Source organism: Arvicola amphibius, chromosome 9 (assembly GCF_903992535.2).
Source record: "Arvicola amphibius chromosome 9, mArvAmp1.2, whole genome shotgun sequence".
Taxonomy (NCBI): domain Eukaryota; kingdom Metazoa; phylum Chordata; class Mammalia; order Rodentia; family Cricetidae; genus Arvicola; species Arvicola amphibius.
In genome coordinates this window covers 106,387,336-106,413,046 of record NC_052055.2, presented here as the reverse complement: position 1 = coordinate 106,413,046, position 25,711 = coordinate 106,387,336, and the positions used below count along the sequence as shown (strand labels likewise).

At 38.1% G+C, this 25,711-nt stretch overlaps 1 protein-coding gene across 1 annotated transcript in view; it reads right to left on the bottom strand.

The window, feature by feature from the left end:
• Ctnna3 (catenin alpha 3) overlaps window positions 1-25,711 on the bottom strand; it is a 1,277,532-nt gene that overhangs the window by 177,940 nt on the left and 1,073,881 nt on the right. The window lies entirely within an intron of this gene.

The following is a 25,711-nucleotide window of genomic DNA, read 5'->3' as shown; positions in this document are numbered from 1 at the left end:
AGCCTAGGAGAGAAAGGATATAATGGATCAAGACAGAAGAGTAGCGTGTGCAAAACAAAGGAGGAAATACATTTGACAACGTCTTAGTTCTACTTCTAAAACAGAAAAGCTACCTTTCTGCCAAAAAAAAAAGTGTTGCGAGTTTAGTATAGAAATTGTTTTATTATTGGTTTACTAGTGAACAACTCCAAGCCCATACTGGGGAAGAGAGACCAAATGCTAACTAAGAAGGAGGCACAATGTTTAGTCTCCAGTGAGACAGTGAAGTGTTTGCCTCTAAAGATTGCGTTCAGTCTAAAGTAACAAGCTTTAGATGACTTGTTCAAGAGGATCTTAGCTGGCAGATGGCTGCTCGTTCATTCCCGATGCCCAGTCCAGAAATGAACACATAGAAACTGTATTAATTAAATCACTGCTTGGACTATTAGCCCTAGCTTCTTATTGGCTGGCTCATACATCTTAAATTAACCCATTTCTATTATTTTATATGTGACCACAAGGTCTGTGGTCTACCAGCAAGGTTCCAGGTGGTAGTTCACATCTTTCTCCTCTGGTGGTTCCATGGCTTCTCTCTGATTCCGCCTACTCTCTCTATATATCTTTTTCAGCCTAGCTATATTCTGTTAAACCACTGGTCGAAAACAGCTTCTTTATCCATTAACTAATAAAAGCAACACTTATAAGAAGGACTTCCCACATCAAAACTGACTAAGTGATTGTATTAATTCAAAAATCACTGGAAGCAACACTGCTTCTGATGCCATTTCAGTTTGATAGTTCAGAAAAGCAGCAAAACTACTTTAAAGATATTAGAAGTAAATCTGTCTACTTTATCACTTTGTTGGGCCAGATCTTCAGATAACATCTAAATGTGATAAGGAATCGGGAGAAAGCTAGAACTCTCTGGGTAAGTCACTGGGTCATGGTGACATTATGACCGTGGATGAAAGGGAAAAGAAAGTAAAATCAACTGAAAATTGTCTGGGTACTCAAGCATTGTCAGGAAAGATAAAAAAGCACCAAAGTTCCAATGCCAAGGAAGCCATAAAATGCACCGCATAGCTCCAGATGGGCATGTTTCACAATGCCAGATTCATTTAATCATTGGCTACACACAGCCCATGAGCACCTAGAGATATAGCTTCAAATTTGTTCTGGGTCTTGTGTGAACTATGAGAGTTCACAATTTTTTTAAATAAAAACATATATTTGAGCAGTATATTCTATGGGGACTTAGTAATTTTTACATTTTGTGCTTTCCTACATTGTGGCACAAATGCAGATTCCCCAGGTCACACAGTAAAATCACACATATACAAGGTAAATATCCCTTCTGGTAGACCTGTGTCTAGAGCATATGTAACTACCACATTACAAAATCAAAAGCACATAATCTTTCCTAGTTTAACTTTCCAATAAAGGCATTGTTTACCAAGCTTTTGTTAAAATGTTTGTGTTTTTTCTTTAATGTTCATGGAAAAAGACAAACTCTATTCTCAGAATATTAGATCATAATATTACTTCCCTAAGCTTCATAGCTACTACTCAGATCTCAATACAGATCATCACTACCTCAGCAGCTGACTATCTCACCTCAAGATTCACCAATCCCTTCCCTAATATTAGTAATGATTGCTGAAAATCTGAATAATCTTACTTTTGTTGTCTTCCAGTTTCTACAGACTTATTTCTAATTCTTTAAAGTCAGATATTAATGCTCTTTATTATATTAGTAATATGTAGAATAGGGTTTGATCCTAAAAAATTATTCCTAAGTTAATAATTGGCAAAGAAAACCTTCAATATTTGAATAATGAACGAACTATTACTGCTCTCCATATTATTTAGAGTAACCGGCTATGAATAACTCTTCCTCCTTGTGTCTAACAGTCATCTCTCTCTCCAGTTTTTCCGAACACTTCTCTTCCTGCTCTACTCTTTATCCTCTTTACACAGGTGGGAAATAAACCACCAAATCTTAACTTTATAACAGCATAATGTCATGTTAACTTCAAGAAGCATAATGTTTTGTGTTTCTGAAAATATGTTTTATATGTCTAGATCCTTTAGAACCCTCTCGAATGTACCACTACTATGCATGGAGAGCAAATGTTTCGTCTGTTAACAGCAAGCATGTACCACACAAATAATAGAGATGCAGTACTCATCCTTCATACAGTGCTTAAAGTCTACAGGGGAAAAAGGAATGCATGCAAAAGTCAAAAGACCCTAAATATCACAAACTGAAATATGGACTTTGAAGAAAATGATAGGAGGAGGAAGGCTGCATATCAAAGCATTTGCTGATTATATACATCGAGGGATATGTTCAGTGAGTGACACTGCAGGAAAGCTTAGGATCCCACTGGGAGAAACCAAGGACTACATGTCAGAGCCCTAGAAGTCACATTAAGATTTATTTAGATAACAAAGCATGAGTTTAATTATAGAAATTAAGTGTGCCATCAAACTCATGGCTGTTGGGGGAGCATGTTTAAGACATGTGCAATCCCAAACCAGACTAAAACCCAACATATAAAGGAGTGTTGGGCATGAAACCTCACCCACAGCCTAGTAGCCATTGGTTAGCTTTTGGAGAGGAGAGTCAGTTTTCCCTGTGTGTAGCCAAGCCCTTTGTAAGCTGGCCACTCTGCAGTGGACGGTCATACATCCAAGAATATATAGCTGTGCAAGTTGGTCCTGATGGAGAAAAATCATTACACAGTTTGGTGTATAGAAAGTGAGGGTGTGGATCCAGAAAGGGTTGTGGGCTGGGTAATATGACCAATGACATGCAACAGCGGTTTCCATCTCTCTGCCTTGCACAGTTCTTCTGTAAAGAACAATGACAAGAAAATCTCTTCTTTGTTGAGACTCCGCCATTTGTAAAGTTGCCCAAAATAGAAGAAATTAGGTAGTAGAAACCCTAATGATTGAATTAGTTGAAGTTGGAGCAGTGATTTTGCAGGTGGGAAGATGAAGAATGGCAGGGCCTGGATATAATGAAGATTTAATTACATACTTAATACAATTAAACCATGAAGCCAGGAGGGAACATAAATATTAAAATATGTCATCTACCTTTCTAGGGAGCTAGAAACATTTTCATATTTAGAGACCTAGCTTCTATTATCAGTGTCAATATTGATAACATCTTATAATATTTCATATGGATTTCACTAATGGAATTAGGAATAAAATCAGGTGGCGAAGCATGTGAAGGATCCCTCGCTGGCAGAGCGCAGTGGCAGTGTTGGCACTTTCTGCAGCGCGTCCTTTCCTGGCCTGAATTACACGCCTGCCTTCTGAGAGGGAAAGCTAATTTATATGATTAATGTTATGCACTTCCTGAAAGTTTAAGGATATGACCAGATAATAGAACAGCAAAGGCACATGATTTGCTTTTACCATACTCATTAAAGAAATGATTAGAAAATACAGTTGGGAGTCCCTGTACTTGGCACCGAGGACAAATGTATACAATAACCACCCCATTAGATCAGCAAAGCTTTTGTTTTTCTGCTGTAAATATGTAGTTCCAAAGCCTAATTTAATATTTGGCTTAATTAACTCTCTCCCTGTCCGCTATACTATTTTTGGAGAGTAATTGGGCATGTTTATGTCACTATGTGATTTATCTTAGTGTTGGTCTTAGCAACCTTGCTTTCATTTTATTCATGTGCTTGATGATCTTGAACAATCTTTAACAGTAAATATACAATGCATAAATTAGATGTGAGAGTTATATTTTCTACTAATAAATCTGTTTGCTTCCTTCAGCCTTTTTCATTGCACTCATTTCATGACGATACTTTAATTTGGACAAACTCTGCTTTGAGAAAGAAATCTCAGAAACTCTGACTTGACGCATGTGAACCAAGGTGCTGGCTTATCTGTGAGACAAAAGCCCTTGCTAATCAGGCAATCGGCATTAGAAGAGCTCACATAGACTGGGCACTGAGGAAATGGTGTCCATTTCAAAGGGCAGACAAGCTCTGCAGAACACAGCGTCTCTTTCCTCGGAGCGTTGTCTGGATCACGTGGTAGTGATCAGATTGAATCAGATGTGTTCTGTTTGTTCAAACAAGAACGTAAGCAAATATTTTTTTCCAATAATTTGGCACAGAATTTGAACAAGGTGATGTAATACCTGTCCTGGAGTATAGGATGTAGAATAAGACCAACATAATGTAAAAAGTCCCTTGAGAGGACTCGCTCCCAGGTAATTCCAGATTATGCCCCATGGACAACTGAAACTTGCATAAATGATTAAAAAAATCTGTACTTTATCTTGGAGTAAAAATCTGTATTTTCATTGGAGGCTCCGAGTACTTTTGAACTTAGACATTTTCCCACTCCGTATCAAACAATTTTGAAAATTCAAGCATAATACTTGAAAACAGCTGAAAATGATAAAGTATCGAAAGACATTAAGTCAGTTTGATATAACTGTAGGATAAACTCTTATTTAATAATATATTTACTGGTGCTATTAAGATATCAAATATGAATTATCTGATGGCAAAACACATGCTTTAAAATTATTAATGTAACCCTGCATCTATGGAAAAATTTGCAGTAATATTGTAAAGAAGTAGTAAAAATATTGTTGTTACTTCTAGGTAGAAGTATTTTCTATCCTACATTTACTATTTTCCAAAGTTCTCTAAACTGTTTCTAAATTCTTGACTTCTGCAGTCGAATACAATAAATCAAAATGTGTATTTTGAATTTTCATGGAGGGATTTTCTAGATTAGTTTGGTCTGTGGGCATGTCTGTGAGGGGATCACCTTGACGATGCTAATTGAGATCAGAAAGCATACACTTGTATGTGTCACCATTCCCTAGAAAGGGAATTCTGAACTTTGTAAGAGGGAAGACGGTTAGTAGAGCACTAGCAGGAATTCATTGCTGTTCACTATTGATTGTAATTATAATGTAATCAAGTCTCTCATTCTCCTGTCACTGAAATTTCCCTTGTATGGTGGAGGGCAACCTGGAATCATGAAATAAAACAAAACTTTCCTCCTTTAAGTTGCTTTGCCATGGAATTTTATCCTATCAATGGGAAACAAAACTAAGACACAGTGCTCTATATGTTGCTATTTTAAAAGTTGTGATCCTATTTTATGTGTAAGAAGTGCCATCCTACATAAAATGGAAGTTTTATGAAGAACTTGTACTCAATTGCATGTGGCATATTTGCTGATTCAATTAGTTTTCTAAGGCTACAACTTCTAAAGTATTTATAAATCAAAAGGCCTGCTTACAGGATTAATCCAACATATGACTATCAAACCAACCAAGTGAATAGTCAAGAACCACACAACCCCATGGGGAAACATTGATCAGGACTCATGGTGACTAGTGGAATTGCAAGTGTGTATGCATTTTAGAAAGCTCTTCCCTCCGTTTGAAGGAGAAAGATTCTATGGAAGCACATATACATAGAATGATTAACACTGAGAGCATTCCCATGGTTTCTTCACAAGGACAACACCATAGTAAAATTGAATGCTAAAACGATGTAGAAGAATCAAACCTTCTTTAGGCAATTTAGTTGGTACTGAATGACAGTCCTTTTTTTTTTTTTAGTTTTTCGAGACAGGGTTTCTCTGTGGCTTTGGTGCCTGTCCTGGAACTAGCTCTTGTAGACCAGGCTGGCCTCGAACTCACAGAGATCCGCCTGCCTCTGCCTCCCGAGTGCTGGGATTAAAGGCGTGCGCCACCACTGCCGGGCCCTGAATGACAGTCCTTTATAGATCTTTCAGGTGTTTGCATCTATCACTAAAGAGACACCAGTTGCCTTGTTTTGGGGGCTACATTTTCAAGAATATTGGTTCCTGAATTCAATACAACTCAAGTTCTTATAAGAAGGGAAAAAAGACACTGAGATAGTAAAGTTCACTGTGATATCTAAGCCATGATAGAAACAGGATTGAAGTGATGTGTTTTCAAGTTCAGAACTGCCAAAGGTGTGCTATCAACTATGTAAAAGACAGAGACAAGGTAGTGTGACATTGCCTACACCATGATTTGGGAGATAGAGCATCCAGAATTGAGGGATGGTTAACTGTTGTTTAAGTCTTCAGTTTGGGTCTATGTTATCATGGCAGGGCCAAGAAATAAGCATCATTGAACACCCCACCATCACTCATCAAAGACAACTACATGAGAAACCTCAGATTATCGTTCCCCAATTTAGTCAACTCAGAAATGTGAGAGATTGGTAATTGTTCTTCAGGGCATTAGGCTTATGTAACCAGCAACTGGATGAGGAGTCCATAAATGATAGTTATCAAGACTGGAGTAGTATTATTGGCAGAAAACCAGACACAACCCAGTCTACTAACATTGTTTTTAAATTATGAAGAGATCAGACTTGAGTGCCCATATGGCAATCTACGGGTTAAAAAATGCATTGCTGTGTTTTCTAACTTGATCTCTATTGCAGTCATCATAGAATACACCAATTTTGTCATATCCTTATTTAAAAATGAGAAAAATCAAGCTTGTGAATTTAAGTGAATCACTTGGAGTTATAAAACCAAGCACTGGTAGTGACTGGTCCTGAATACTAAGGCAAGTCAAATGTATGTAAATTGTAATTGGTGTTCCATTGCTACAAGAATTGGGAAAATGAAGGAAAGAATTCACTTTTACCATGAGCTGACTGCAAACCACTTTTCATTGCTGATTCTAAAAGCCACACACTATCATTTTGTCCTCAAAAATTACTCTATGTGGCATCACTTATCTCAGTCACACAAAACAGTATACATGTACACACACACACACAAACACAAATACATACACACAAACACACCACACTACCACCACCACACACTGCAGTTGAGGCTAAAAGCTTGAGTTGTTCATAGCTGTGCTTCTTCCTAATGCCTCAAACAAGGGTGTCCATCCCATTTTAGCTTAATGACTAAGGAAATAAAATAAAATATATTAACTAAGATGTAGAATATAAATAATGGGCTACTTTCAAAGAAAGAAAACCACGTCAAGGAGCATGTGTTCTGGTTAAGAAACATGAGTGCACGGCATGAATATTCATACAGAAGAAAAGAGCATCATTGGAAAGTGAGTAAGTGGTACTAGGGTAATACTGCTGTTGATACCTGTTGGAATCAAGAAGAAAACTTCTGTTGGAAGAGCACAATTCAGATCATAAAGAGGAGGCATTTTATTGAAACACTTCCAATAAGAGGAAGGTCTCTGAATAGATGTTGAACCTCCAAGCTCTTCTAAACTGACCGGTCACAGGGGAAATCACACAGGCCTAGTTGGCTCATCTTCCTGTCAACTCTACATTGTCTCCCAGATGATGCTAGCCATACTTCTTGGTGAGACTAGGGATTCATTAGAAATATCCACTTAAAATATGACCAGATTGTCATTTTTATACAAAATTGCTTATGAAGATGACTAGTAACAAAAGACTTATCCCGGGTTAAATCAGTTATGGCTAAAAACCCACGAGAAGATTTTTCAGAAGTCTACAATGTCTAACACCTCTACAACAGCGCAACCCAGAGACAAATACAATTCTTAATCCTTTGAAAGAAAATTCAGCTTTTCTAACTAAGAGAGGTATGTATGATACTCGAGAAAGAACTAATCATGAAATGTAGATATTTAGACATTCTGGCCTGCAAGATGATCGAACAGTGGCTACCATCATTGTAAAGGAATCTAGAGTTTTTATATGATGACCATGGCTTTGCCTGTGAGAATTTCAGGGCTTGGAATATGAATGTGCCTGTGTTAGCATGTGCATATGAGTGTGCATGTGTGTTTCTACATCATTAATTTGTGCACATGCATTCATATTTGTGTATGTATGTGTGTATGTGTGTGTGTATCCATTTGTGAAGGAGTTGAGAAGAAGATAGAAATAATGATCTGGATAAACAGATTAGGAAAAAGACACTGCATCTTCAAATAGTCATTTAGTTACAAAATGAAAACATGCACAACCCTGTTCTGACCTATGTACAGCAAATATTTCTAAATCACCAAGTACTTCAGAAGCTTCAAATTCTTTCTAATTAGCAAAAACAAAGCAGATATTCTTACTTCAAGTTTAACTTAGAGAAATAAGCAAAGGAGACATCATACAATCATTCATAATCCTGTAACATGCTTAAAATCTGTGCAAAATTCACAATTCAGAATAAATGTGTCCTCACACAAAATTCATATCAAAAGTCCTAAACACAAAGGGTGTTTAGGCTTTAGAAAGTGAGACACTGGGAGATGAACAGGTCATGAGGGGAACGTTCCACATAGCTAACAAGAGCTCCTAGGAGCCAGCCTTGATGTGAGAACACAATTGGTAGGTGTCATGGCATGGACCAGATGGTGGACCACACCAGAAATGAGTCTGCTTTGATCTTAGACTTTTCGGCCTGCAAAACTGTAAGAAATCTCAGGTGTTTATAAATTGCCTGGATTGAAGCATTTTGCTATAGTAGCCTACACAGACTAGGGAAAATACTTACCTACAGTCTGATCTGACCTTATGCATATGAGATATTTTTAATACATTGGAGTTACCAGAAATCACAAATAGATTCATAATTTTAAAATGGGTTGTTCTTCCTTAAAAGTAACTGAACAAAACGAAATACAAACATAGCATATAATTCTCTACAATCTTAAATTATGTAAAATTCACAGTGCAGAATCTATATGCACCCACACACGACCTAAATCTACTCAACTATTGTGAAACGTGACTGTCTTTAGGAAGTGGACCAGAAAACTCAAAGGATTTAAAATCTTTATGCTACTTCTTTATTTCAGCTAAGCATAAACACAGATTAAAGCAATATGTCTACTCAAATTGAAGGGAGAAAAGGCAGTAAAAATATTCTAAGTTCTTTGCATTAATTTAAGACTAGGAGTAAAAACATAATAAATACGTTTTTAACAAGAGCCAAAGAACCAGATTTCATTGATTATGTGAAACAATTGAATATAAAAACAAGTAACAACAAAAGCTTACCAAAATTCACTTTTGTGATCAAATTATTTGAGAATAGGCAATACACTGCATTTGGGTAAATATCTACATTTTGCTTGCTTATTTGTTTTTCAGAACAGAGATTCTCTGTGCAGCTCTGCTACCCTGGAAATCCATATGTAGACACGCTGGCCTCACACATACAGAGATCTATCAGCTTCTGCCTCCCAGTTGCTGGTATTAAAGGTGTGTGCCACCACCACTTGGCAGGAGATAGCTGCTTTTAATAGGAAATATCAGCATTTGAGGTAGAAAGAGAGACTGACAATAAAGGAATGATTCCTTTGAGGATTTTAAAATGAGTCCTGCAAACAATCAGTAGTTCCAGGTGGCAGAAATCTTCATTCTGGCTACAATCGCAACACTTACTTTACGTTAAACACATTCAAAATCAAGCCAAGCATTTGTATAAATTCTAGGACTGACCACGTATTCCAAATGTCCTATCATTTACTGAAATATAGATATAAATATAGGCCATTTTCATAATATTTAGAAAATGAATAGAAACACATACACACATAAGTTTGACACTTCTCAAAAATACAAAAAAGCAGAAGTGAGATGTAACTATTACTAATCCAACAATTACATCGCTACAAATAGATTACAGATCATTTTAAAGCTGTGTTCTCTGCTGTGTTCAATGGTTAAGAGCACTTATCCAGAAAGCTTATCCAGAGAGCCTGAGTTAGTTCCCAGCACTGAACTCTGCTGGCTCACAAGCCCGTTCGACTCCAGCTTCTGGGGACCCAGCACCCTCCTCTGGCCTCCACAGGCACCAGCAACCACACACATGTACAGACACAACACATAGACATACATTTTAAAAAGCATCTTAGATATGTTCTCACAAAAGGTCTATGAGATTCCTCAGAGAAACTTAACCCATAACAGGCCAAAAATTAGAAAGCATCTTGATGGACTCTGATAAGTGAATAGTTAAACCAACTGTGACCAGAAAACCGAAACACAGTCCCACTTGGTCATAAGAGACTGAACTCATCAATGATACATCAAGAACGACCATGAAAGACATATAAAGAAATAAATACGTAAGTAGCTGAGAATTGCTGAATAGAAGAGTCTGGCTGCTTGGAGACAGAGATGACATAGGGTCCATCTCTGACACTCTTGAAGGGACAGCACTATGCACATATGTGACATATCTCATTGCCTACTGCAGCTGAAGGAAGGGGTGACCTGGAGGAAACACATCTGACTGAAAACTAGTAGATGTGAAAATAGTCTGAGTCTTGGCTACATCAAAATATTGGGGTTATTTATTATTTATATAAATATACTATCTATATGTTGTTATCTGTATTACCAGAGGAGAACACTTAAGGAGTCTTTGGTCCTTCAATGTTATTATTTACACATGTGTGTGAATATATAGTTACCTCAAAGTTAACAATCAAAACTAAATAAAAGGGAGGAGAGAGATCATACACAGTCTCTGAAAGGACATTCACAGGGGCGATCACAAGAGTTAAGTCTGGGTTTTCAGCATCTTATCCTATTTTTTATGTTTTTTGAGTTTCTTCTTCACTAATGAAGAGAAAATACTATACTCTTGTGCTTACTTCTTAGTCATTTTGTTAATGACACTTCAAATAGGAGAGGCAGATTTTAAATTCCCCATCTCTCTACGATGAAATAGTCTACCTGGCATGAGGTATTTGATGACTGCGGCATCGAGTTGTCACCTGAACTGTCTTAGCAGGGCCTTTATTCTGGGGTTAAGGACATGACCACAAACAACTGGGAGAAGACATGGTTTATTCCAGTTTATAACTCAGGTCATATTCCATTGCTGAAGGAAATCAGGACAGGAACTCAACTCAGAAACTGAAGCAGAAGCCATGGAAGGAATTGCTTACTGGCTTGCTCCCTGTGGGTTGCTCAGCCTGCTTTCTTATAGAACCCAGGACCAGCAGCCTAGGGGTGGCACCACACACAATGAGCTGGGCCTTCCACCATAACAGCCAATAAGGAAAATGCATCACAGTCTAGCCCACAGAACTTTATACTGTTGACGATATTTTCTCAATTGAGGCTTCCTCTTCCAAAACAACTCTAGCTGTTGTCACGTTGTCAAAATGTAACCAGCATATGGATAAATAGACTGTATGGAATGTGAGTTACCTTCACACCTGCACTTCCCCGGGGTATGCTAGACAGTCGGTATGCTAGACAGTCTTGAATTTTACCCAACTTCAAGCTTGCTTCAAGAACTCAGAAATGTTTGCTAGTTTGACCTAATGGCTGTAAATGTTGTCCTTATGCTTCATATTAACTTAAATTTTTTCTTGGCTGAACGGATATGCAAACACACACGCACATACATGCACACAAACACATGATTCTAATTTCTGCAAAAAATAGCTCACTGTTCTTTAAAAAAACCACTGGCTTATTTTCAAAAGCTAGAGATGAACTGTTGCCCAGCATCCAACATCAGAAATCGAGAAGCAATTTCAGCATCGGTGATGGGAGGTTTCAGTGTATTCCAAAGAAAAAACAGAAAGGAGGAAAAGAAATATCAATGTACAGAATCCAAAGGACACAAGGAAGTAAAGAAATGAGGAGTCTGTGTCACTGACTAGGAATGGTTCCAGAGCTCTAACTGATTCTGCAGACTCCTGCAGGGTCTGAGCTTATTTTTAGAAACAGAAAGGAATAGGACATAAGCAGAAATACACATCACACATTGAACTCATAGTTACTTCACAGTGTATCTCAAAGAATGAAAGTAAACTTGGGAGCCCTCAAGCAAGAATTCTTCAAAGTTCTTGTCTCCCTTGTAGTTGTCTATGGAAATAGCTTTGCCATTTGCCCCGAGAAACCTGTGTTCTTATGTACCTACCATACGGCAGTGTTTACGAATCTGAACGGATTATTAAGAGAAGGCATGTCAGTTCACAAGTGGGTAGCCTTGAAAGAATGGAGAAATTCAAGATGACCTGCATTATCACAATCCCCAAACTACACAGCAGGGAGGCCAAGAGCAGAACAAAGCCTTGTTCTGCTGTGTAATTCAAGCACACTTGCAAATTTTACTTTGTAGTTAAATGGTGTTTAGTGGTGGGTCTGCCATCTAGTGGCCATGTGATTAAATGGATACCGTTAAAAATGTGTAGGTTGCAGAGATCAGACTTAAAAATGTGGAGCTCGCATAGGTCAGGACCTATTCTGGTCCAAGTAAAAGTAAGCTACAGGATTTCACTGGTGGTAGGGAAATTTTTTGTCTGTGAATTAATTAGAGTATGTTGGGTTAAAGGGCCATAAGTGCAAAGGGAAAGTGTGAACAAGTGTTTTTCATTTATGCCACATTCAAAATAAATGTACACTCAAAAGCAATCCCTGATTAGAAATGAGATAGCATTCGAACCTAAAAGATTCATTTTTATGCATACATACGTGACATCTGTGCACGGCTGCGTATGTGTGTCATGTGTCTGAGGGTAACTGAAGAGGCAGCAGAGGGCATTCCATCCCCAGGAACTGGAGCTACAGGAAGGTGTGAGCTTCCTGACCCAGGTGCTGCGAGCTGAACTCCAGGCCTTTAGAAGGGCACCAAGCATCCATAATCACTGAACCATCCCATCATGCCCATGGTTTTGTTCTGCCTTGCTGTCTTTCGCTTCAATCAAGCTGATATCTTGTCAGTTTTTAATTGAAGTAATTGCCATAGAAGAAAAATATTTTTTTCAGTACTTAGACGTGTACTACCTGCCAAGCTGCAGAAGAAACAGGAGTTATTGCATAAAATGTGAACACGGTTTCAGAATTTAATCTCTACAACAAAGAAATAGTTCATTGTTCACTCTGAAAAACGCAAAAACTATGTAGATTATTTTAATTCCTGTTTTGATTTATTTCTTAATAGAAGCTACTAGTCATAATAGGCTTTCTATGTTCACTTTTCTGAATAATTATCAGAGCTATAGAATTCCAGGTATAGGTTCAATCGGTGTGCTAACCTTGTGGCTTTTATTTCTATAATCCTAGTATATTAAAAAGGTTTATTCATGTGATTGAAGGTGGCATTTGCACATTTGCATATTACATGAATATGCCAGAGAAATACTCACTATATTAAATTAATCATAAAACTATAGAATATTCACACCTCTATTCTGCAATTGTTATTTTTATTTATTTGTTTTCTTGGCTGGTATACTTAAACAGAAATTAGATCCCCTCCCAATTATAGTTCTTTTGACATTCTAATCAATTAGAGTACAGTCCTTGAAATAAATAATATAAAATTCAATAACTATTAGGCATGTTTTTCATTATTGTTGCATTCAGTTAATTTCCCCTTAGGCTTATTACTGCTTAAAATATCAAAATGGCATCCCAATGTTCAAGCAGGAAATAAAGGCAATTTTACAATTGCTAATATTGTGTAAAAATATCCAGTAGTAACTCAGACTCTGAGTGCTAACATCCAACAAATATTTACAAAATAATGAAATAAGTCCCCCTATCAACTTAATCCTTCACATTCTAGGGCTCACATGTGCTTTTAATACATAACTATAACATATTGTAATCAATATGGATACTTTAAAGTCATGAATAACCTGCAATACAAACTGTGAATATCTATATTCCTTTGAGAAGCTGTACTTAGTTCTAGAAATCTCATGTGAAATCTACGATTTATGCTGAGATTCACTCTGTTTTTGAAACATAATGTTTCACATTTATGGAATTGTCTTTCCCTATTCAGTCTGTCTACTTTCTAATAAATTACCAAAATATGGAATTACCCATATGAAGCAGAAATAAAACAAACAAAACCCCAACAAATAAAAACTTGTTTAAGCCTCTTGGAGCAGAATAGTCTTATTTTTCTAATTTAAAAACGTTAATGAGCTTGTTAGCTTTTACTTGTGATGCAATTCCTGAGATAAACAACATAAATGGAAAAAAAACAAAACAAAACCATTTATTTTAGTCAATGATCTCCAAGGTTTGCAGTCTGTGCTCAGTTGGCAGTATTGTTTTTGAACCAGTTTATCATAGCAGTTCTGCAAGGCTAAGATGGAATCTAAAGTACCAAGATCATCTCCACAGGCTTCAACCCAATGCCCTAATTTCCTCCCATTAGACACCACCCCAATGACTTAACCTGTTCTTATTAGGTTCCTCCTCCATACGTTCCAGTACCTCCCCAGGGCACCAGAGCGTGATGTTCACATTAAAACACGGCCTCTCATGAGGCCCGCTAGATGCAAAGAATTGTAGTCAATGACAGGAGAGAAGTCATGGTCCCTAGAAATTGAATTTTCTGTCGTGTCTTATTGAAACTCCAATTTCCCAAACTCCAAAAATCAGTCCAAATATCCAGAAATGAGCTCAAGCTTGGTTAGATGGGGGGTTTCAGGTGATTAGAATAAGGTCAGTATTCCTCAGGAACTTTGTGAAGCTGATTCCTTTCCTCCAAAAGTGGTATTTCCCTCATCACTGGCAGAAGAGCCTATAGTATCGATTACCATATCAAAGTTCAAATTGACACCCAAGACCCCTCAATATTACAAGTATCTGGTATACATTTCAGGGTCCAGACTCACATCCTAGCTCTTCATACCTCCTCCCCTACCCTAAATTCCTCCAGCTTCTGGGTTTCCCTTCTCCAAGCTACTCATTCTCCTTATCTCTCCTCTTTTCAGCGTGTTCTCTCTCTCTCTCTCTCTCTCTCTCTCTCTCTCTCTCTCTCTCTCTCTCTCTCTCTCTCTCTCTCTCTCTCTCTCTCTCCTGTGCTCTCCTCTCCTCCCCTCCCCTCCTCTCTCCCTTCCCTCCTCTCCTCTCCTCCTCTCTCCTCTCCTCTTTCCAACACACACTCTCTCTCTGTCTCATGGCCAGTTCCAGTCTGCTGGTCACATTCAATCTTCTTTCCCTCTCTGCTCTGGACTCTTCCAGATGCCTCTCTCAGATGATAAAAACCGCCCCCTTAACCATTCCACAAAGCAATCAGTTGTCAGTTTAAGATCGTCTGTACTTTATCTTAACTTATCTAATTTTACTGGCCAACTGGGGGTAAAATTTTTGAAGGGGAATGTAATCCTAAATGGGCTTTTATTGAAGCCACTCTGTGGGAAAATGAGCTATCACAGAGGGTCTTACTCTAAAAAGTGTCCTCAAAAGAACGCATGCTGGTTTTTCTAAACAGCCATAGATTTGATAAGGAAGTGTTGAATCCACCAGAAGAGATTAATTTAAAATAAAATGCTGGGGGAAAATAGTAAGAGGTGGGAGACATCCAAAATAAATCTTTGTTTGTGGTCACATAGTACATAGATGATACAACCCAGTGGCAACCCCCAGCGCTCGCACCATGTGTTTGTAGACGGTGGTTTATTATGAGCTCAGCAGACTGGATGGATACAATCAGACCCCTTTGCTCACCGATGGTGTAATCCCCTCTTTTCTCTCCAGCCCTCTGTTTCTCCTTGGGTTTCCCCATCTCCTCTGACATATCTGGAGTTAGTCCTTGAACTACGTAACTGAGGATGCAGTGGCACCAGCAAACTGGACTGCTCCGTGGGTGGGAAGAAGAAAGGCTCATTGTAGATATGAAAGAAAGTACAGCCAGGCACATCTGAGAGAGTTCAGAGCTGCCATGGCTACCTCTCAGAGAGAAAAGAATGGCAAGGCCAGGCCTGTCTCTCAGGAAACAAGAGCAGAGGGAGTGGGAGGGGAGCTTTCTGGTTGTAAGAAAGCAGGTAATTGCTGGATGCAATAGGGGTGAGGTAGGGGGCTGAGGGAGTGGGGATGGAGGGTGGAGCTTTAAGCCTGAGCAATGAGAGGTAGCAGAGTGGGGAGGAATGGGGTGTGAGAAGGGTCAGGTTTTGATATGCATAACAGATTAATTGGTACTAAAAGTGGTACTTTGGACCACAGCAGCCTGAAAGTTAATGCATGTTTTAGTTAGGGTTTCTGGTGTTGCAACAAAACAATTGGGGAGGAAAGGGTTTATTCAGCTTATACTTCCATGGTGGTGTTCATCACAAAGGAAGGAAGTCAGGAGAGGAACTCAAACAGGGCAGGATCCTGGAGGCAGGAGCTGATGCAGAGGCCATAGAGGTGTTGCTTTCTGGCTTGCATCTCCTGGCTTATTCATCCTGCTTTCATAGGAACCCAGGGTCACAAGGCCCAGGAATGGTACCACTCACAATGGGCTTAGCTTTTCCTTATTGATCACTAATTGAGAAAATGCCTTACAGCTGGATCTCATGGAGGCATTTCCTCAACTGAGTCTCCTTTCTGTCTGATGCTTGTGTCAGCTTGTGTCAAGTGGACAGGCAGAACCAGAGTCCAGTGGGGGACTATAACCAGGTGCCCCATTTGCCTAGGATAGGAAGTGATCAGAGAAGTGTTTCATCGTGGCAGCCTGAAACCTATTTTCACAGATTCCTGATAAGTAAAAAATTTATTACTTATCAGTCAGCCATCCTTCTGAGTCCAGCCTAAGCTGAGCCCAGCCTGTAAGTTTGAGACATCTTTGTCTTTGGTAGGGTTTGGGTGTTCCCTTTGGACCTCACAATATCAAAAGAAGTAAGTTGACTTATTAATAAGAGGTTTGTCTTCACACTTACCATTAGTATTCTGAGATACTCTACTAAAATAACAATCATTGACTTGTTTAAGCTTTTAAGATGTGATGGAAGCATATATTAGGAGTCAATGATGTGGGTGTTTGGACACATGACTACTCTGTCCCCTCTCTTAGTTATGCTGCTGTGAGTGTAAAGGTACTCATCTATTCACCAGCACAATGATGTCAAGTATTTACTTACATGCCAAGTTTTAGGAAACAGTTGTTTTTGTGACTATTTTAATGTCATTAAAATCCTATGTTTTTTTTTGTTGCTACCAAATTTTCCTTTTTCACTGATGATATTTTGTGCTTACCTTTCCCTATTTTTCCTGTTTTAATGTGATACCTTGCCTACTACAAGATCGTATAGCTACTATTCTCTAGTATAAAATGTCTATTTATCTGGAATTTATTGCTATACATCATCCAAGAAAATAAGATAATTCTCTACTTATACAAATACAAATTTTCTGCTTCATATACCCTATTCTACTGTTTTACAATATTGATATTATTATGAATCAATTTGTCATAATATAAGGTGGTTTTCTGGTTTCTATAATTTAAGATTTTTTCTTAGAACCATGTTACAGTGTCCTGATCTTTTGATTATGTTATTATCTTTATTTTAAATCTATATTATGTCAAGATTAGCAATATGAATTGTTTACATTCTTTATACTACTAATGTATTTTGCTACTGAATTGCTTTCTTAGATCAACAATTTAAGTCATATTATGAGTAGAGTTCAATAGTTATCTGTTTATTCTCTTATGAGAAGAATATTGTTCTTTCTACAGAAATAATATGTTTTAAATAAACTTTTTGTGAATTAGTCTAATAGAACATATATTTGAAGGTTATTTATATAACTATTTCTCTTAATTTTTGTGCTTTATTTATTTTATAATCTTTGTATATGTGTGTTTGCCTATGTATGTATTTCTGTGAGTATTTAAAAATGCTTGAGGGCCAACACTTACGTGGAAGTCAGAGATCCACATCAGGTAAAGTTGTGAATTTGACTTTGCATGATGATGTGGGAGAGTCTTCTATTTGTGTTGATTTCATTGGTTAATAAAGAGGCTGCCTTGGCCCATTTGATAGTCCAGCCCTTAGGTGGGTGGAGTAGACAGAACAGGATGCTTGGAGTGAGGCAGATGCCTCGGGCAATCGTCATGCCTCTCCTCTCTGGGACAGTCGCCATGAAGCCAGCCACCAGGTCAGACATGCTGAATCTTTCCCGGTAAGCCACCACATTGTGGTGCTGTACAGATTACTAAATATGGGTTAATCAAGATATGAGAGTTAGAACTAATGGGCCAAGCAGTATTTAAATGAATACAGTTTGTGTGTTGTTACTTCGGGGCATAAGCTAGCCAGGCAGCCAGGAGCTGGGCAGGAATGCAGACCACTGCTCATCGTTACAGCAAGAGTATATAGCTCTTATAAGTCACAACTGTGTCTACCAGGGCTGCTAACCCATAAGCTCCCAGGCATTCCTCTGCCTCATCTTTCCATCTCATTGAAAGGGTACTAGGATTACAGAAAGCATGACCACAACAATCTTCATGTGCCTTCTGGGGATCCAAACTCACGTCCTTCCCACTTGTCTAGCCAGTGCATTAACCTGTGAGTTATCTCCCAGCCCTGCACACCTTTCCTCAGCACTTCCTGGATGCAGTTATCACTGCTGTGCTTCTCATGACTGGGCACATAGTCTTCACTGTTAGATAATGCTCATTATTAGGTACAACACAAAATAGCCTAACAGTTGATTTTGTAAATTAGTTGGTCATTCGTTTTTCAAAAGTTTAGTATCCAATGAAGTACTTTAATACTAGCTATAAAATTTTCGGTAAAGAAATAGAAAAATTACTTTTGCATAACACAGTCTGTAGATGTGGTAATATGATAGCAGATGCTATACAGGGTATGATACCAAACATTACTAAACAAAAGTTTATCAGAGATTGACAAATCTACAGAGACAAATATGCACTATCAATACCTGAATGGCTGAAAATGGATGCTCAAATTAACATAATTTGTTCTGCAAATAAAGTTATGAAACATTAAGGTGTTCTATTTAAAAAGCTAACTGTGCATATTTTGGAAAACTTAGAAATTTAGAGTAAAATTTCAACTTGGAAAAGTTTCAATAGTGTTATCTTGTCTGTCTTATAATTTGAATTTTAAAGAAGATTAAAAAGATAAGTATGCTTAAGATGGGTCTGCTTAACGGAAATCTTCATTATCTTAAATAGTTGATGTGAGAAGCCCAATTGAATTAATTTAAAAATCCATCAGCATTATCATAAAAAATATCAACATTTCCTGTGTTCATTAAAGATTTCAAGGATTCTTAAACTTTTTGATATAATTTAAAGAAATTGAATCTAAATACAGGTTCATGTTGAGAACATGGTCTCTTTCAGGCAAAAGTGATACATTTGGGACATCATCTATTAGCAAGTTATGAAAACAAGGTCCACCATAATATTAAGATTCAGTTTAATGACATCATCAATAGTGGCCAATTAAAGAGTCCAAGAACATTCTCCATCAAAGCATTGAGAACACTAAGAAATACAAGCCAAGTCAACTTTTGTAGAGTTATCAAAGCAATTACTATCTTTTAGTAAATTTGTGTCTATCTGGAAGGGGTGGCATGTGCTTAGAATACACCACTAGAAAAAAGAACAGTTGGGAGCTCATGGCCAGTCTTTATACCAGTCTGGGTTGATTAAGACTCTGTCTCATGAAACCACAGAAACAAAACAATATAGTTAATGTTTCTTTGAACAAGCTCAATGGCTTTTCCTAAAACAAGGAAGCTTTGTGGTTCTTTTAATCTGTTCTAATCTGCTCCCCTCCCTCTAAACCAGTACTTGTAGGGCCCTGGGTCTGCCCTTGTCCCTGGGGCTCATCTTGAGGACAGTTTCTGGTCAGATGACTAAGCATTCTGTTTGTTCCCATGCTCCCTCTGCCCCACCTGGTGATTAGCTGTAGGGCATTGTTGACTCTATTGTTAGATATGGTAATTTCCCATCTGCCTGGGTGGAATTCCTTGGGCAGCAGTGGGGTTTATAAGGATTTCCCCAAGGCTAAATAAACGGCATTTGGCTGATCTCCTTTCGAATGACCCAGGTCTCTTTGTGTGTTTTTTCATTCTCCAGGCCCTTGCTCGACTTGCATACGGTACAGTGGCGCACGACTGTACCGAGAGGGTAACACAGAATCAGGTGTTACAAGTACTTACCTGTGCATTAGTTCATTTACAAGTCACTGTGACACCTGCTGAAAAGAGGATTAAAGATGAAAAGGTTCACTGTTGGCCCACAGTCCAGAGTTCTCTCTCATGGTTGAAAAGGCATGGCTGAAAGAAGAAGCAGGAATGCTGCTTCGCCGCTGACTTTGTCCTCTGTCTGTTTCCATTCCTAAACTCCAGTTCAGAGGATGCTGTAAAACACATTCTACAGGGCAAGCCTTTCCTCCCCAGTTAAGCGTCTCTGTAAACACTTTTCTATTGTGTGGAACAATTTGAGAAGTATTGGTTCTTTGAAAATCTTGTAGAATTCTGCACTGAAACCATCTGGCCCTGGGCTTGTTGTTGTTGGGAGACTTTTGTTGATGTTTCTATTCTTTTAGCAGTTATAGATCTGTTTAATTTGAATATCTGATCTTGATTTAATTTTGGTAAGTGTAGAAGGAGCCCATTACTTTCAGCCTCTTATTGGCGAATTTCTTACATCTTGCTTTAACCCATATTTAGTAATCTGTGTAGTACCATGAGGTGGTCCCTTACCAGGAGAGATTTTAACCTGCGTCCATCTTGGAGAGGAGAGGCATGGCGACTCACTATGGTGACTGCCTTCTCTTTCCCAGAATTCTGTTCTGTTTACTCCGCCTACCTAATTTTCTGTTCTATTAAAGGGCCAAGGCAGTTTCTTTATTAACCAATGAAAGTAATACATAGACACTTCTCCATCAAGTAAGTGTTATTTATCCATAAGTTTTCCAATTTTATGGAGTACAGATTTTCTAAGTATGACCTGATGATTCTCTGTATTTCCTCCATGTCTGTTGTGATGTATCACTTTTATTTCTGATTTTGTTAATTTACATATCTGCTCTCTGCCTTTTGAATAGTTTGGATAAAGGTTTGCCTATTTTGTTGATTTTTTTCCTCAAAGAACCAACTCTTTTTTTCATTGATTCTTTGTATTCTTTTCTTTATTTCTGCTTTGTTGATTTTAGCTCTCAATCTGATTATTTCCTGCCATCTAATCCTTCTTGGTAAGTTTGCATTTTTTTTTTTGTTCTAGAGTTTTCAGGTATTCTGCTAACTCACTAGTGTGGGATTTTTCCAGCTTGTTTATATAAGCATTAATTGCTACAAACTTTCCTCTGAGCATTGCTTTCATTGTGTCCCATAAATTCGGGTATGTTGTGCTGTCATTTTCATTGAATTTTAGGAAGTCTTTCATGTCTTTATTGGTGATACAGGTGAACATTGTTTAATTTCCATGCATTTGTGGGCTTTCTGAAATTAGTGTTGCTGTTGAATTTTAATTTTAAGCCATGATAATCTGATAAGATACACAAGGTTATTCCATTTATTTGTATGTGTTGAGGTTTGCTTTATTACTGACCATGTGTTCAGTTTTTGAGAAGGTTCCATGAAGTGTTGAGAAGGTATATATTTTTTGTGTTTGGATGGAATGTTCTATAGATGTCTGTTAAGTCTATTTGAGCCATTAACATCTGTTAGTTCCCTTATTTCTCTGTTAAGTTTCTGTTTTAACAGTGGTGAGACTGGGATGTTGAAGTCTCCCACTTTTATTGTGTGGGGTTTAATGTGTGATTTAAGTTCCAGTAGTGTTTCTTTACATGTGCGGGTACCATTATATTGGGGACATATATGTTCAGTATTGAGATGTTTTCCTGATGGATTTTTCCCGTGACAAATTTAAAATGTCCTTTTCTGTCTCTTTTGATTGATTTTAGTTTGAAGTTTATTTTGTTAAATATTAGGATAGCTACACCAGCTTATTTCTTAGGTCCATTTGATTGGAAAATTTTTTCCCAAACCTTTACTCTGAGGTGATGTCTGTCTTTGAGGCTGAGTTGTATTTCTTATATGCAACAGAAGGATGGATTCTGTTTTTGTATCCAATCTGTTAGCATGTGTCTATTTTTAGGTGAGTTGAGTCCATTTATATTAGGGGATATTAATGACCAGTGATTACTAGTTCCTGTTACTTTAGCTTTTGTTGTTGGTAATGTTATTGTATATGTTTTTCCTTCTTTGGGATTTGCTGCCCTAGAGTGTGAGACAAAGACCCTGGTTGCAAGCCTCTAAAATAATAAAGAAATCTGTGTGACTGCCTCAGAAAGTCGGCTCCATGATGGTCTGGTGGGGGAATCAAGTGACTCAGACATAAGAGTCTATCTGATGTTCTGTAAGCTTCTCGTATCATCATATGCATATCTTTTCTTTTGTTTGGGAAAATTTTCTTCTATGATTTGTGGAATGCATTTTCTGTGCTTTTGAGTTGGACTTCTTCTATCCCTATTATTCTTAGGTTTGGCCTTTTCATGGTGTCCCATATTTCATGTTTTGTGTTAAGCTTTTGTTAGATTTAACATTTTTTTAACTGATGAGTCTATTTCCTCTTTCTTATCTTCAACACTTGAGAGTCTTTCTCCCATCTCTTGTGTTTTGCTGTTTATGCTTCCATTTGTGGTTTCTGATTATTTTTCCATATTTTCTGTGTTCAGAATTCCCTAAGTTTGTGCTTTCATTATTATCTCTATTTTGGTTTTCATATTTTGTATCATTTTTTTTAACCTATTTGATTGCTTTTTCTTGATTTTCTTTAAAGGATTTGTTGATTTATTCCAATATTTTGTTCTCTTTTCCTCCATTTCTTTGAGAAAACTTTTCATTTCTTCTTTAAGGGTCCCAAACATTCTCCTAAGGTTATTTTTTAGGTTGTTTTCTTCTGCTTCATCTGTATTGTGGTATTCAAGTCTTGCTGTGTAGAGTCATTAGTTTTTGGTGGTACCATGTTGCTCTTTGTGATATTGAGTGTGTTCTTACCTTGTCTACCCATCTTTCCCTCTGATTGGTATAGTTTGGGCAGTATCTCTCTTGATCACTCTATCAGATGTCAGTGGGTCCAAGGCTCGGATGTTTGTTCCTCATGGTGGATTCAGGACCATGGTTCCAGTCACCCTGGAGGACACTTGGTGCTGCCAGAGGTGACTCTGCAATCAATCCTAGAGGTTATTTGGACCTGCTCCATGGAGGGTGCCTGCTCCAGAAGAGGTCGCTGGCTCATCCCTGCCCCTGAGGAAGATGCTAGAATGGGCCTGATCCTGTGGAGGTCACTGGCGAAGGGCCTGAGTTGAGTTTTTAGCCAGCTTTAATTGCATTAGCATCCTCTAGCACAGTAAAAACTAGTAGTTTTAAAGCAATTAGAAATATTTAGTAAAAAAAATGGGCATGAGCCTCTCAGCTGACAAATCACCCACTCTTCAGGCTGATGACTAGAGTTCAATCCTTGGAACCCACATAAAAGCAGAAGAGACCCAACTCCGGGAAGTCGTCCTCTGAGCTCTACACAAATGCCAAGGCTTCCCCAACACATCGTACACAAGCACAATGTGTGTAACACATACACAAGTAAATAGTAACTAAAGAGAAATTGGGAAATAAAGGCAGAGAAATAAGTATGTGTTTATCAACAAATAAAACTTCAGTTATATGATCAAAACTATTTAATGTATAATCCGTAATTATAATCAACCTTTCATTTCTCGATAAGGCATACGTGAGTCTCCATTCCTAGCAGTTTTTTTCAAATAAAGAACTTTGTAAGAATTGAAAAATAAATGAGACTATGTGCCCTAAACCTTTCATCTGTCATCCCAAATATTTTATTTTTGTCTTCTCTTCACCCTAAGTGATTATAATTGTTCTATTAATTTTCTTTTATGGAGTCTTTCCAAATCAATTAGTTTGAAACAACCACTATTATGTTTGTGCTCTTATTCCACTTAACATAACACACTTCTGGAGTACAGTAACAAAATTCAATGGGCATAAATAGTCTGGGAAGAAACAGTTTTGATTCTCGGCAGACATACGGCTCCCCTGATAGAACCTGATCTGGTTGGCAGCAGAAATCAGCCTCCAGGTCTAACAAATCTCTGCGGCTCTCACCTGCAGAACGGCAAGATCATTGTCGTGGAGGTTTGAAAAATGGCACAGACTATACCAACTCATCTATTGAATAAAGGTCAACTGGAATAGGTTCCATTGACTTAACATACTCTCATGCCAAAGACCCTTCAGAAAAGATGATTGTGTTGTGCACCCCATGGTGTTGTCCTGATACACCTTTATCTGTCACTATCTGCTGGACAGATCGCATAGGGATCTGTTTTGGGTCACCTTGCTGAATATGTACAACTTGCCCATGAGCTGAGTTTCCTGTTTCCATCATTGAAAGCTAAGCTCTGATCTAATTTATATATCCTTAACACCTAGCTTTATTTGGTTTCTTCGGTTCTGTTTGCCTCTGCCTTCTAATCCTGTCTTTGATAGGCTTACAGAGGCTTCTGAACCAGATAACATTCTCTGGCACAGACGTCGGTCCCTTCTTGCTTCTTGGTGGTCTAAAACAAAGATAACTGATAGTGAATCACATTAAACCCCACCCAAAAACATCTTCCAAAGAGACCTACTCATAAAAGACAAAAGACTTCCACTATTATTGTTTGGGGTTTCACACACTGACCCCATAACAGAGGAACCAGAGAAAATATAGCCCATGAGAACTCTGACAATTATATTACTGAAAGTCATTAAATATTTAATTTTTAATTTATATTATATTTAAAGTAAACAATTTGTGACTTGGGATCAAATCAGAGTGTAATACCCTCGAGCTTTTTGTGACCAGAGGTACACAGACAGACATTTTCATGGGAAGGGAGAGCTTCTCACTGAAGAGGAGGAAGGAGATAGCAAAGCTGATGGGTGGAGGGCCCACTCTCCTGGGGCCTTTTACTCCCACTCTCCTGGGATATGGGTTGGATAGGCCTGAACAAAATGGTCTTTGAGAGGCCAAGACACAGGTCCTTGAGTTTCAAAGTTTTGGTCAGGAACAGGTGTCTCCAGGAGAAGGGTAAGAGCAACCAAATTAAAGGTCTTCAAGGACTGAAACTCAAGCCCTTTAGAAATGTAAACATGGTCTAAGGGAAAGGAATTCCTCCTCATGCCCTCCCATTATCTTGCTATCTTTTACTTTCCAAGTGTTTTCCTTTAATTAATTACCAGGATCCAGCTGTGTGGAAAATCCAAGCAACAGGACAACAGAAATGTGTGTTCCACCAGTATGAGCAATCTCAACAGTCCAGCACTGTCCTAGGTAAGCCCTGCCTGTTCCCTCATATCTCAGTGAAAGCTGTATCATGTTTCCACATGCTGGCGACTCAAGGAGTTTCTCTATGCTGGCCTCAGCCCAAATGCTCAGTTCTGAGCGTCTAGCATGATGTCCTCATCTTGGGTCTCTTCCCAACAGTTTGACTATTGAAAACACCTGTTTGAAAAAGCCATGCAATTCCCCAAACAATTAAGGCCACAGAGTAATAATGTTCCCAATAGCTTTACTTAGCAAACAGAGCCATGGATAGCTAGGGCTATCTCTGATTCTGCTTATTTTTACTTTTCTTTCCGTAGACACATTTCAGATTTTCATGCTATTCAATTAAACCTCAAGCATGCCACACTTTCACGAATAGGAGACCCATTCACTTTTATTTGGCCTTTGGGAAAGTCTCCTTTTTATTCTGAAATCTCTTCTGAAAGTATGTTCTTCATTAGTAAATTAAAGATAACATTCCTTAGATTTTCAATTTATTAATAGTGTTTTGTTTCTAAGCTCTGCCAATAAACACTACCCCATACACAGTTATAAGTAATGGTAATATCACCACTGCACCCTGTAGACTACACATGTATGCATACATACACTAAACATATTG